The sequence below is a fragment of the Oculina patagonica genome, chromosome 6, assembly GCF_052425735.1.
Source record: "Oculina patagonica isolate OP01 chromosome 6, crgOcupat, whole genome shotgun sequence".
Taxonomy (NCBI): domain Eukaryota; kingdom Metazoa; phylum Cnidaria; class Anthozoa; order Scleractinia; family Oculinidae; genus Oculina; species Oculina patagonica.
In genome coordinates, this window is record NC_135763.1 from 32,636,979 (window position 1) to 32,651,473 (window position 14,495).

Sequence of the window (14,495 nt, forward strand, 5' to 3'; positions counted from 1 at the left end):
CCTGTCAGTCAAGTGACGTCATGCATAACAGGGATTAGTAGAAACTCAGTGTGTTTTATTGAAAATCCGCGTTTTTGGTTTTCCTTTTTTTTTTTTTTAAAATTGTTTTTTTTTGGGGTTTCGGCGGTTTTTTTTTTTTTAAAAAATTGGGGTGTATTTTTTTTTTTTTTTTTTTTTTTTTTTTTTTTAAAAAAAAAAAAAAAAAAAAAAAAAAAAAAAAAAAAAAAAAAAAAAAAATTTTTTTAATAGAACTTTTTCGTATTTTCGGTATTGGACTGGAACTAGCTTCCAGTTGAGGCCAATGCGGGAAGAATATCATTAACTGAGAGCCTCATGTCATTTACATTTGAAAATATTTCCACATTAACCTCCATTGCAAGCTAGTTCCAGTCCAATACCAAGAATACGAAAGTGGTCTATTGAATAAAGTCCCGGCTGGAGCTAGCGAGAAGCAGGCGACCAGAGAGGGACGTCTGAATTTCTGCCTAGGGCGGAGCCTATTCTACTACAAAGCAAAGGATAAGAGACACCAGAGTATCTTAGAAAATATCATCAAAATGTTGCAATACATTGTTTCTCCCACAATTTTACATTAACTAAAAAATTCATAAGGCAACCATAAAAAAAAAAAATTCTTTTACAAAACAGCAATAAATCACAAATCGAACTCCGCTTAAATGAGCTCAAACTTTTTCATCCACTCTGCAATTTTCAATTTAAAAAAATATATGTTACACCTACAATTGACGAAACAACGTCATTTTTGACATATTCTTGACATGATTCAATTGGGGGGGGGGAGGGGGTGGGAGGGACGAGTACTTGTTTCGGTCAGATTCCCGCCTTTGCGAATTGCCTGAGCCCGCAGACTTCAGCAGTGGCTGCAAGCTCGTGCATTTCTGAAACGCTTCGGGTTACACGAGGAGTTTCCGAAATAAGACTCGTCCCCCGAATGAATTACTTATGAAGCGTAAGCTATACAAATGAAAACTTAATTCCTTGTGGTTATTTATCGTGTGACTACTGTACAAAACCTGTGTTTTTATCAAATACAAAGTCTCCCTGAGCTTTCTAGGCGACCTGTGGTGAAATTCAATGGTATTATGGTGTTAAAAAAGTGTTGTCGTGAAAGAATCTAACACGTTCCTATTCTGTTAAATCATAGAGGGAAATGTTTAGGAAGTCCGGCAAAGTTCTTTGTTAATTTAGGGGTTGACCACAGTTCTGACCACACACCCTTCAAGTCTTGCAGCTGCACAAAACGTGACAAATTACAATACGTAGTTACGTTATTCATGTGTTGTTTATGAGCGTAAAACAAAAGATGTGAAGGGTCGTGGACCTTCCAACATTAAGCTTGGCTTCTTTGTTTGTTCCTTTGATCATCTGGCGGGCTTCCTAACCATTTTCCTCTATTAACTATGGTTAAATACAGTCGCCGTCAAAACCTCGTTTTGGAAACTTAGCCATAAATTTTTATACATATTCATTCTTGACCTTTACCCGGATGAGGGAAATGGGTCGAAAACGACCATATTACGTCTAACTATAATTCCCGCATTTAAAAAAAAATCTAAACTAACGGTCTCACAAACTACTGTCTTTTCTCACTCCTGTCCGCAGGATCTATATGGCGCACTAATCCAAGATTAGCGAACCGAATTCTGTATGCAATAGAATCGCTTAATCGCCTGAAATGGCGTGACCTAGCGTGACAAAAATTAAAAAGCATGACGTTTTGTGACAGAATCACCTAAAATTAACGTGACCTAGCGTAACAAAAGCACCTGAAATAGCGTGACCTCTTATACCGCATGTTTTTCACACAGCCAGAGGTGTTCATTTGTCCTGTTGTTGTACGTGCAAACAAGCGGACCCAACCTCCACCAGTCAGGTGAAATCTCCAACAGTTTACACATCTTTCCGCGGCTTAGTCCCTCATTACTCTGAATGTAGTCTAAATCCTCTTGCATGAAACCCATGTAGCTGTTCCTAAGTTCAGGAAATTCCACAAAGTAGTGTTCGAGCAGGTCTTGGATATCAGTGATAAGAATGTCACGAAATTTCGCCTCACCCAAGACGATCTTGACTGGAACGTGTGACCCACTTGAGCTGTCCTGAGTGTCATCCTCTCGCAGCATGAAAGCGAGTTTCAGGAGCTTGCAGGCGCGCGCTCCAAAGACTTCCAGGAACGCTCGGATGTCTGGGATGCGGAAACCTGGACCCTCAGTTAAATGCCAATATCCGGGACATTCGCATAAGAAGTGCACGGAGAAGCCATCTTTAATTGGTGAGTTGACACGTAGGCGCTTCTTGAACGGTGCGCTTTGAAAGCCAATCGGAAACACCGCGAGAAGCCTCGGGCAGAAGCAGTCATCCAGGATTTGACCAGCCTCGCCGAAAAACACCCCCGACCTTACAACGCTTTTCATTGGTAGTTCTGGAGGGAGCCGGGTGCCAGGCAAAACGCCAGCCATGATTGCGGCCTCTGTCCCCAAAACATGACCCCACGAACAACAGTTGTGGCCCTCTTTGACAAGTTCCTTTAGAAGGGCTGGATTCTTGAACGAGGCGAGTACGCAAGCGGGGCATACAATTCGTTTAATGTAGCGTATTCCGGGATAGCGAGTATCGACTACCATCTTGATCGCAGCCCTCACATCGGGAAGAACACAGCAAGGGAACGGCCCTCGTATGATCACCTTCAACTTGTTCTCATACGGGACGCCTTCAATGCTAACCCGGTGCACGTCCAGGTTCTCTGCTAATGGATGTGCCGACATTTCCTTACAGTGAAGCGAGCAACCGATTCTGGCCATCGACGTTGTCGCAAAGACCATGCAGAAGCGGTAGAACGTTGGTTCTACCTCGATGCTGTTCGGTAGATTGCGCCTGTTAATGGCGATTGTAAGGTCGCTGAAGAAAGTTGGCGGCAGGAAACTGAAGTGAAACTCGCAGCTCAACTGCCGCTGGTCATCTGCAGGCTGCTTCGGCCACGTGTCCTTGTCCGGTCGACCAATGGGAAGCTGGAAAGGAACAAGGTCTTCAGTTTCTGACAGAGGAAAGCACAAACCGAGATTTCTGAACAAAGTCAGCATGGAAAACCGCTGTCTTTCGGGCACGTCGGGCCAAGTCTTTGCCAGGTTGTCGATCCGTAATATTCCATCTAATCCAGAACTCGCACCAGAACGCGCACCGACAAGAAGATACATCTGTTTGGAGAGCCAAGAAGGATCAATAAAGATCACATCACCAATGTCTGGCATGTCTTCGTACCAGAGAATTTCTCCTTGGGAATGAAAATACGTCATCAGAGCCTTGAGCTTGAAGTCTTGCTTCACCCCGCAGCCGTTCGCGATCTCGCGCAGTCTGTCGTAAGTAAGAAGCGGCCAGTTCTTTAATTCACTCTCCGCGTTACACATCTCGTGTATTCTGTCCCGCACGTACAAGCACTTCTGCGGGATTCGGGAACTGACTTTCGTGTTGAGGAGAATGTGCGCACTGGAACCCACTCCCACCTTGAACTTCTGCATGCTCCGATTCTTAGAACTGAGGAAGTTCTTGGGAAACTGGCCCTGGCAGCTAACTTCATAGTAACCGACTACGTGAGGAATACAGGGCTCTGGGACGGGACCAGGAACATGCGGGGCCACGTGTTCCTGCACGTAGAATGATGAGCCAGTAGCCGAGCCCTCACAGATATGGGTCCCTTCGCAAAGGCCACACTGAGGTACAGCTTCCCCTTCAAACTGGCGCCTGTGCTCACGACGATATTTGCTTAAGAGCGTCTCGATATCTTCACGAATACGCGTTCGGATCTCGTCGGTAACTTTCGGGTCGTCGGCGTGTGTACCGACGATAAGCACATGAGAGTTTGGAGCTCTGGAGAAGATGACTTGCAGCCAAAGTTCCAACCTTCCAAGCTGATAAATTGATAAGGAAGTCTTGCTGACCGTGTACGTGCTCATGTCAAAAACAACTTGGTAGAGAGTGTTCTCTGACAAGAAGAAGTGATGCGAGCTGAACAAGGCTTCGTCTCCTGCTAAGTCGAAAACTTTCAGTTTGGAATGCATCAGATCCATGGTGGAGATCTCTACACCTTCAGTCTTGGGAACCGGACCAACTCCGTTCATTCGCCAGTCTTTGGTGTGGCTCAGAGCCTTCACCAGCGCGGTTTTACCGACCTCGCTTCCTCCAACGAGCGTCATTTTGATTTGAATGTTAGCGACAGGGTCGTCTAAGAAATCACTAAGGAACTCCAAAATACTCTCGGTTCCCCTGTTGAGGATGTGAGCTGGCGGAAATTTCAGACGATTTCTCGCGAACCAAAGATTTCGCAAGTTGGTCAGTAGGCCAAGCGATGCCGACAACTTCTCCAGTTTGTTATGAGTCAAGTCAAGACTCTCTAGCGATCCTACGCAGCCGAGGGTATCGGGCAGATTATCAAGTGCATTCCGATCACAATGCGCAAACTTCAACTTCTGCAATCGGGAAATCGTGTCAGGGAGTTTCCGAATCTTGTTACCGCTCAAACGCAGACGCTGTAGACTTTTCAGCTCTCCAAGCTGTTCGGATAGCCGTGATACTCCTGATTTCACCACACTCAAACTTTTTATACTGGTCACTGAGTACAGAGTACCTGGAAGCTCCGAAGAACCGAAATCACAGTTTGTTATCGTTAAAGACTCTAGGCAAGACTGAACGCGCGAAAAGTCGAGCAGAACCGGTCCCTCTGAATTTACAATAGTGAGCGATTTTACCGGCAAGATGGGAACTGTCTCGTTTACAAACCTCGCCACATCCGTTCCGTTTTGACCAATCAGAAGAAGTTTTGCAAGTGGGCGGGGCGATGCGGTCGTGTAAAAGAATGTCAATTGTCGGGTGAATTCGGTGACGTCGCTATTTACGAAGCGCTCAGAATCCTCACCTTCGTCACTGACCCAGAACTCGCAACATTTCTTCCAAGCGTCGGGTGGGTTCGGCAATTCGCAACCACTTTCTAAAAGAAACCGTATTGCATTCAAATTGTTTTCTTTCACCGCTATGTCCAACGCACTTTGCAACTCTCTGTCCTTGGCATTCACATCGATGGAGTCCACGAGAGCTTCCAGAGAAGGAATATGATTGAGTTTTGCAGCTCGGTGAAGCAAAGTCAAGCCCATCTCTGTCAAATTCGGGATGACATGTAGAAAGTCCCATTCGATCCATCACACTCACCGAAACAGCCGCGTGAAAAATCTCTTTAACCTCATTGTCTGCAGTAGCGAATTCTAAATACTTAACAGCGCCCACTTGCTGCGCATAACCGGTTCCTGTGACCGCAAAAACCGGTTTTTTCGACGTGTCCTCTCGTCCCACAGTTCGCGCCATTCGGTCTGAGTGCCTACCAAAATGAACGGGGTAACCGGGCGATGATGCTGAATTTCAGGTATCCATTTATTCAACGCATTTTCCCACGAGGGTGAGCGGACCACAGAGAAACACACAAGAAAAACATCTGTGTCAGTGTAAACCTCGGGTCGGATATTGTCGAAGGCTTCCTGGCAATGCGCGTCGCGGAGGTCCAAAAAGTAATGCTTGCCTCCTACGGTAACCGCGCCAGACCACTGGTGGAGAGAGTCCTGGTGCGAGTCTACGCTGGACATACTTCCCTTCTCGGAATCGCGATGATGAATGACTCGGAAATTTGGATGATTGCTCGGACTGACGTCTCCCTCAGCTTCTTCTTCGCTTTCATCGCGAAGAAGTTCTCCATTTTCAAAAACATCGGTCGGCTCTTCGCCTTGCTGCGGAAGTTAGTCGTGTGAGCATCTTCATGTACTTTTGTTTCTGTTGCAGTTTCGGCCTCAGAATTCAATAACGCCACGTATTTTAGGAACAATTCCCGTTTGTCGACATTTTCGTCTCCCACCAGAACACATTTGACGGTTCTCATTTTGAAGGTCTTCCTCGTTCATAGCATTGTACCTAGAGAATAAAGAAAAAAAGCGTTGAAGAAAATCGTGATAATATTTCTCCTACAGTCATTCTTACCCCACCCTCACCCTCACCCGAACCAACCCTCCCAGCCCCCATCCCCATGGGAGCTCCTTGGGGATAAGGCAAAGGTTAAGTCTGCATGAGAGCCCAGTGGCCCATCAGGCTGGAGCGTATACCGGTTTCAGTAGCAATAAGCGTCTAGAGAGGGGTAAATACCGACTATGGAGAAGTAAGCATCATTTCATCTTTATGCTTTGACTGTTTTACACAAATACAAACATTTTGCCTCTTTTTCCCTTCCTCCCCCCCCCCCCCCCTTGCACACCACCCCGCCCCCTCTGATGACAAAGAAACGGCCCACACCCATTCTAGGTCCAGGCCTTTTAGTGCAAGAAATTAGGCCAATCTTTGCCTGTATTTCCTGTATTTTTTCCTGTATTTTCCTCTTGGACAGGAGCATACTTGGATTGAGATCATGACACACCAACTAAGTACAGTGAACATCAATGTACTATGAATAATGAATGAAAGCCAAATTATCTCATCTGGACCACCTTAACACAGTCAATAAGTATTTTTATTGCACCACCTTTGCAGAGATGTCACCTAAAAAATTGAGAAGGTTTTTCTACTTGATCCCCAAGCAGAGTAAAAACACTATGGGGGGGGGGACAGGGATGCTTGCTGAGCAAGATAAGATAAGATAAGATGAGATAACTTTATTTATACACGGTTTTTCCATCAGTCAATTAAGTTACTGGACTATCTACCTATCTAACTAACTACAAAAATTTAATAACAACAAATTCAAAATAACAAAAGAAAAGTCTGCCTTTTATGGAGGCCGTGTCTAAAATTTACTTAAAATTTAGATATTACTTTAAACTGTGCCGACTAATTGAGGTTTGAAATCGGCCAGTGAAGATGCTTGTCTTAGGTCTACAGGTAAGTTGTTCCACAACTGAGCTCCGCTGTACGAAAAACTTTACTTGAGATAATCAGTTCGAGGTTGTGGAAGAACTAATTTGTTTTCGGTATTCCTTAAACGATAAGCATTGACATCGTCATGATACACGAATCTTGATCTCAGATAATCAGGAGTCATACCATGTAATGTTTTATACATTAGGATAGACTTCTGTTCCAATCTTTGATAATAGAGTCTTCGCCACCCCAGTGTCCGGAACAAATCATCTATTAAATTGTTGCGTTCTCAAACTCTAAAAAGAGGCCAATCAGAACATGGCTGAAGCTTTTCTCAATGCCTAACAGAAACCATTGTCATGCCTGCTCAGTCTTAGCCTCCCACGCAGTCGTTCTTAGGGGCGATTGTGTTTCACTCCTCCCCACTTATAACGACTGTGTGGGAGGCTAGCTCAGTCTAGACTTGGTAAGGTAAGGTAAACCCTGTTGTTGAGCCTAGTAGACCACCAGGACCAGAGCTTATCCTGGTTTCTGTAGCATTAAGCGGCTGGGAGTATTTCTACTCCTCGCTTAGTGGGATGCTAGTCCATTGCAGGGTTAACCCCAACAGTAAATTCCCAGTACCCATTTATACACCGGGTGGAGTGAGGTACTATGAGTCAGAGTAAAGTTTCTTGCCCAAGAACACAACACGATGCCCTGGCCAGGCCTCAAACCCGGACCACTCAATCTGGAGTCTGGCACGTTAACCACTGGGCCACCATGCCTCTCGATGATTGCATCTTTTATTTTTTCATGTGCAATACCCTTGATGGCTAAACATATTGGTATTCTGTCCTGAACCCCCCAAGTGCGATCAAAATCTATAATTTACACCCCTAGGCGAGACAATAAGCATCCATATCTCTTTTATATGGGATTCCCCTCCTTATCGTAAAAAATAGATTTTACCCATACAGTCAACTCCCACTGTAGCGGACATGCTTGGGACATCATTTAGTGTCCGTTATAGTGAGAGGCCGAAATAATGGGGGTCATTTCCAGTCAAACCTCTTTTGTCGGGGATCTGGATTTTGTCCATAATAGGGAGTGTCCGCAATAGCGGGGTGTCCGTAAGGCGAGAGTTGACTGTATTCAGTCCAAAATTTTTGCCTCGGAATTGCCTTAAATCCGCGTGAAAACACATCTTTCAGCACATTTCTTTGTGTCCAGGGAATTTCAGTGGTGATCTGTGAGTCTGTATCAGGGAGACTCCCAGATAAACTGGGAGTGTTGGCAAAGATGCCTTTGAGTCAGAGGGTTCAAAATAATAGCCAGTCAATGGACAATGTCCGGTCAAGATGACAATTTGTTCAAACAAAGTTTTGGTTTGCCGGTCATTTTGACCAGTCATGTACATGGCTTTTAAAATGATAACCCATGATCAAAAATAAATAACATTTTTGATACCATCTTATTCAAGAAATTGCAGCCAAAACGGCTGTGACTAAAAGTGGGATGGGGACGTGGGGACTGGGACACGAGGACACGTGTTTGGGATGCGGAACGTGGGGGCGTGATAAACAAACACGGGGACATGATAAACAAACATAACCAGTTTTTGTGTTGGATGTGTAATTTAATACAATTTTTGGAGGTGTCCAAAAGAAAGATACACGTTGCAGTTTATTTTTTTTATTTGCTTGTCAAACCAAAAAGGTAAACGCACGTCGTCAAATTCCTGAGCGTTTCATCTACCAAGTAAATTAATTCTATCCAGACACAAATCTGGTCAAATTTAATTTTTTCTTCTACAGTAAGGACACTTTAAGATTTTTGTGAGACCAAGACTTCAATTTCATGTCATCTGCATTTGTGAACAGGCCTAGGATGTGACTGAATAGTTTAAAGCGATCTTTTACGAAGCTGACACAGGCAGACTATGCTATGTCAACATGTTTCCGGCTCGCTGTACCTTTTATTTTTGTGATTTATAGCAACGGTCAGCAAAGCAAAGCTCTTTTGATAACTGATCTACACAAGGGTTTAATTTGCGCAAGTTAAAAACAGTTTAAAGAGTTGTGGCCATGGGATAAAATTTATTATATTTTATTACAAATTCAACTTCGTGATTGCTCGTGCATAAGTTCTTGACATTCCCTCAGAAGAAATTTGATAACCAATCAAAACCTTAAATACTTAAACCTTAAGTTTGGTGGTGTGAAAAAACTAATCAGACTTTCGAACTCAATGAACGTAATATACTATACGGTTGGCACAACAACACTAAGTACAAAGATCTCCTAAATTACGCTACACTTGTCGTTAAATACTTTATATTCTGCTGCTTTCTGCTGCTTTCCTTTTAGCCGATACATTAATATATATTTAAAATAACCGCTTTTCAATCGTTTCCTATGTTGTATCTTTTTTTTCCTTGTTCTATGTGTATTTAAGTTTATTTTTGCTAACATTGATGTTATTTAAAACTGTTATATACTCTGTTTGTATTATTTTGAGTGTCAATAAAGTATTAATTTAAAAAAAAAAAAAAAAAAAAAACCTTAAATACTGAATCAGAACCTGTTTTGTCATCATGTCATTACGTTGCAAGAGTCGAAACACTGCTTCGAAAGCTTTCTTTGATTGACTTTCGTTTACCCAAATGTTGCCATTGAAAGAAAACGCCACAGTTCAACTTGGCGGGTGAAATGTTCAGGAATGTGATGACATGTGTTCAACTTTTTGGTTTGACAACCAAAGCCACTTGACCAAAATCGTTCACATTTACTCCAAAATCAACTGTCACATGTTTCTTTCTTTTTTGACACCTCCAGAAACAGTATTTTACACATTCAACACAAAAACTGGTTCTTGTTGTTTATCACGTCCTGGCATCCCCACGTCCCCACCTTTCCAATTTTGCGTCCCCATGTCCCTGTCCCCGAGCCTAACATCCCTGAGTCCCACATCCTCATGTCCCACGTCCTCATGTCCCACGTCCCCGAGTTCAAGTCCTTGAGTCCCAGGCCATGCGTCTCCGCGTCCCAAACACGTGTCCTCATGTCCCAGTCCCCACGTCCCTGTCCCACAAAACAGTGAAGAAATAGCAGGTCTTTCTAAAATCTGTTTGGCTGGTCAACATGCCCGGCAACTGTCCAAAAATTATTTTGATCCCTGAGTCATGCATAGCCTGAATTTCAGACATCCCTCTGTGCTCGCCTACTCGCCGGAAGAGACGTCTGAACACATCTGGCCTTAATGCCGTCCGGTGACGTCACTACCCGAAAACCGGGTAGTGATTTTGATTGGTTGATTTTAAAATTATTTGCATAATTATGTGAAATTATGACTGAATTTTACCACGCCAGGATTGTAATTTGAAAACGTTTGAAAAGAGTTCGAAAGAGTTCACCTTCCCAGAAATGAATTTATTAGTCATTTACCTTGAGTTTATTACTTTATTAGTTTACCTAGACAGATGAAGAATAGTAATGGAAATCGGTAGGTTTTAAGTTGGCGGCATTCGTCGCTTAGACATGCAGTGTTTTGCCAAATTGATACGTATTCTTGTTTTGTCAACAAAGCCGCTCAACGCTTATGTCCTGCAGCCTCGATGAGCCAGTGATTTCTGAACTCAGTGCCCTTGTTCAAGTAGGATATTTTTGTATTAAATTCCGTTTCTTGATGCCTCTGTAACCGTCTAAATTGATTCATTTAAGTACTCACGAGTGTGTTGTATTTGTCCGCTGCGTAACATATTAAATTTTGATCGCTAGATAAAGCAAATCAGTTCATATTAAATCGGTTCCGTAAAAGAATATAGCCTGCAGTCGATTAAAATCTCATTCATTTGTCTCAAGTTTTCAATAGTTTACTTTTAAAACAATTTTATACCCTGCAATCCTTTATTGAAGCGATTTTTCTTTCACAATTTCATGGCCTTGACAGAAACTTTTCCGCATGAATTAAAACCAAAGTGTTTAGTGCGCCGGAATCCGGATCGAGCGGTCCGAGTTCGAGCCCTGGCCGGGAAGGGGGGGGGGGGGGAACCCTGCAATGGACTAGCATCCCATTCAGGGGGGAGTAGAAATATTCCTAGCCGCTTAATGCTACGGAACCCGGGATAAGCTCCGGCAGTGTGGACCGCTTGGCTCGTGGCTTCTCCTTTTTTTTTTTTTTGTAGTGACGTCACCGGACGGCATTAGGGCCAGATGTGTTCAGACGTCCCTTCTGGCGAGTAGGCGAGCACAGAGGGATGTCTGAATTTCAGGCTAAGTCATGCATAGTGACTGTGAAAATGTCTACATGAATGTTTTATTACAGCTGCAGTAAAAACATTCAGAAAATTGCAGGGGACTTGATGCAGCTTCAGTGAAGGGAATAAATACAGAGAAAACAATCACATACAGAAATACAACTATGTTTAACCTGTGTCTCTGTACTTTTGAATTACATAACAGACTATAAATGAAAATTAATCCAAAAAAAGCATATACTCACTCATGCATAGCAAAAGTATTACATATTGATTTCATAGCATTAACAATAAAAGTATGCGTATTTAGGTAATGTTAATGGTGAATAGTTGAAGGGTTACAACTTAATGATACTAATAAACGGTAGAAATAAACAGTTAGTTGCTACCGACCAAACAGAGAGACATTTGACTCACCAGACAATGTTTACATCCATCAATGAACACGAGAAATCCACAGTTCACGAGATACATTGGAAGCCATTTTGATCTCACGTTCCTAGTTCATCTACCACATTGATCACTAAGTTGTGACAAGATTTCCAACTTGTTGGATGGAATATTTACCGAATCTTTTCAACATATACAACACTCGAGTGGATGGTTGATGCGGTTTGTTCAATTATATGGCGGAAGAAAATTAACCATGCAAAATTATCAGCAAATACGGTCATGACTTTCGATTGATCTTGCAACTTTAGTACCCAGGCCAAGTTATTAGACTTCCGGCCACGCCTTGGAATATTGGAACGTGGACTCTGGACTTTTGGTCCATAGGATCACAAGATGAACTGCATGGAAGCGTTCAGTTTATACATCTATTAATGTGAAAAGGGCCGAATATAGGCGACGAATTTGACAGCAATCATGAAATAAGAAATAAGTAATGGAGGGGTATAAAAGGACACACGCATATAACTTGTAATCAGCTATTTATTTTGAGACGCATGCAAGTCGTTATACGTCATCATAACCTTACCGAGAAGTGTGACAATTAAACTTTTAATTTTTTAACACAATTTTTACTATTTTACTGTTTTTATTATATTGTAATATTTTTACATTTTGCTATAAGTTAGACAAAATATTGTAACACCTTAATTTATTTTTTTTATTTTTTCTATTTTGTTTTTTTTTTTACTTCGTAGCGCACCTGTAAAGTAGCTTTTAAGCTAAGCGTACTGGCCACGTTATTAACTGAGAATTTGTTTTTAGGATACAACTTTCATTTACCATTTTGGGAGCAAATAAATGATTGATTGATTGATTGATTGATTGATTGATTGATTGATTGATTGATTGATTGATTGATTGATTGATTGCACTGGTTTTGACCATTTTAGAGGACCGTGTAACACATTTCTGCTGATCATTCAGTGACTCTTTTGGCTATCCACAAATGCTCTGGGACTGCTTGAGAACTTTGTACTGTCTACAACAAGGCTAAAACATCTCGCTAAATGTGATCTTAGAAAGCAATTTCCAGAGACCGAGTTGATTTTGACAAAACTAGTTTATGCTGTCTTTATCTGTTACGTACCCTCTGCCACAATTTTTACTACATGTACTACTAAGTTTGCAAGAGTTCCACTACATATCATATCTTATGTAATTTTCATTTTCTGTCCGCTGGTGTTAAACGCATATAAACAAATTATGGTTCTATCACTAACTGGTACTGTTAATCTTCTTCTTCTTCTTCTTCTTCTTCTTTTCTTCTTTTCTTTTCTTTTCTTTTTTTACTCATTTTTTCCAGTTCCTTTTTTCTACTTTTTATTCTAAATTACTACCTTCTCACTAAATTTCGCGAGTACTTAATTTCGCGATTTTGAGAGGAAGGTACAATTTGAGTGTATTAAATTTCGGGATTTTTATCTATTCTTCAATTTGAAGCTTTGACCTCGAAACTGTAACAACATAATTAATATGAAAGTCATCGTAAAACCGGCAAACAAAACAATATATATAAGGTATTCAATAGTCTAAATACCTGATAGGTTCATCTACGACTGCAAGAGCGAGATTTTGAGGAACTAGGCGACATAGAACAGTTCGAACAGTGCGACTGATAAAGTGGGAGATAGAACATGAAGCTCACACATGTTAGAATAACTATGATAAAACACATAGAGTTTCCTTATTTTTATATTATCAGTACGATATTAAATTTCGCGATTTTAAACTTCCCGTGTCCTATATTTCGCGAGTATAAATTTCAAAATCGCGCAATTTAGTACACGCGCAATTAAGTGAGAATAAGGTATACACCTAATGACAGTATAATTAACTACTTATTACTTGCCTTTTTTTTTTCGTCTTCTTTCTATAATCAAGCACAACCTAGTCAAAGCAATTTAATTTTTGTAACTACTAGCTCATTTAGTTTATTTCTATTCTAAGTAGTTTTTTTGCCTATTTAAAATAATTTATTTTATGCTATAATTATTTCCATTTATCTTTGGAAAAATAAAATGGTTGTTGTTGTTATTGACATTTTAGATCATTTAAAGAAAGGATTTCAATCTTGTTTTTTTTTTCTATTTTTATGTTTTTTACTACTCAGAAAAAAACTGGTCATCTTGAAAGAGGTGAAAAAAGCAAGTGAAAATCTAATTTCGAAAATCGAAATTAGAGAGCTTAAAATCATACGATCAGTTGTTGTTCCCGCACCGCTCTTTCCTCCCTCGCTCTGTGCAATAAAGCTTCAGTTGCTCTGGTAACTCCTTGCTCTGTTGCAAGTAGACTGTTGTTCGTTGTTTCCAATGACTCAACAATATAGTCGCTCATACACGGAGGAAGGGAGGCCTGACGTAATGATTCTGCAAGGTACTCTGCAGTAAAATCCAGCTGGGCGTTGCTACCGTTGGCACGGCGTGGTTGGCTTTGAATTCGTCTGGGAGGAGGAGCACGAGCCGGTTGTGAGTTGTCTGCAGCCTCCATCAAATTGACGTGGAAGTTTCCAGACAATGTAGAGCCTTCGGAAGTACTTGTAGGCAAGGCGGTATCAGTGCTTGCAGCTGGTTTAGCATTCTGAGGAATAAATACAGTTGAACATGTGCTACCCATGATGCTTGAATCAGTACTTTCTACACCTCAAATAGGTTTGGAAAGGCCGGAGACTAGTTCGAAAACCCAACGGTTGATTTAAACCTTCAGCTCATACATAATCATTGTTTCGGCTACGACTTAAATGTATTGTAATATTCGAGTTCGTTTTATTTCTGCATTCTGTGCATTCTACCACGTTTCTTTGTTTTTAAGATGAAATTGTCACTCGAAGCAAATCAGACTCGATTGGCGGACCAGATGTCTTTATAGCTTAATTAAATCAATAACCTGTTATAATTAAATAAAA

At 41.5% G+C, this 14,495-nt stretch overlaps 1 pseudogene across 1 annotated transcript; it reads right to left on the minus strand.

The window, feature by feature from the left end:
- Positions 1–250: 250 nt before the first annotated feature.
- LOC144656635 (uncharacterized) lies at positions 251–11,809 on the minus strand (annotated as a pseudogene). Its single transcript, XR_013571339.1, has 3 exons — positions 11,558–11,809; positions 1,259–5,967; positions 251–1,224 (listed from the first exon to the last, which is right to left on the minus strand). The product of XR_013571339.1 is annotated as an uncharacterized LOC144656635 (transcript).
- Between the last annotated feature and the right edge of the window lie 2,686 nt (positions 11,810–14,495).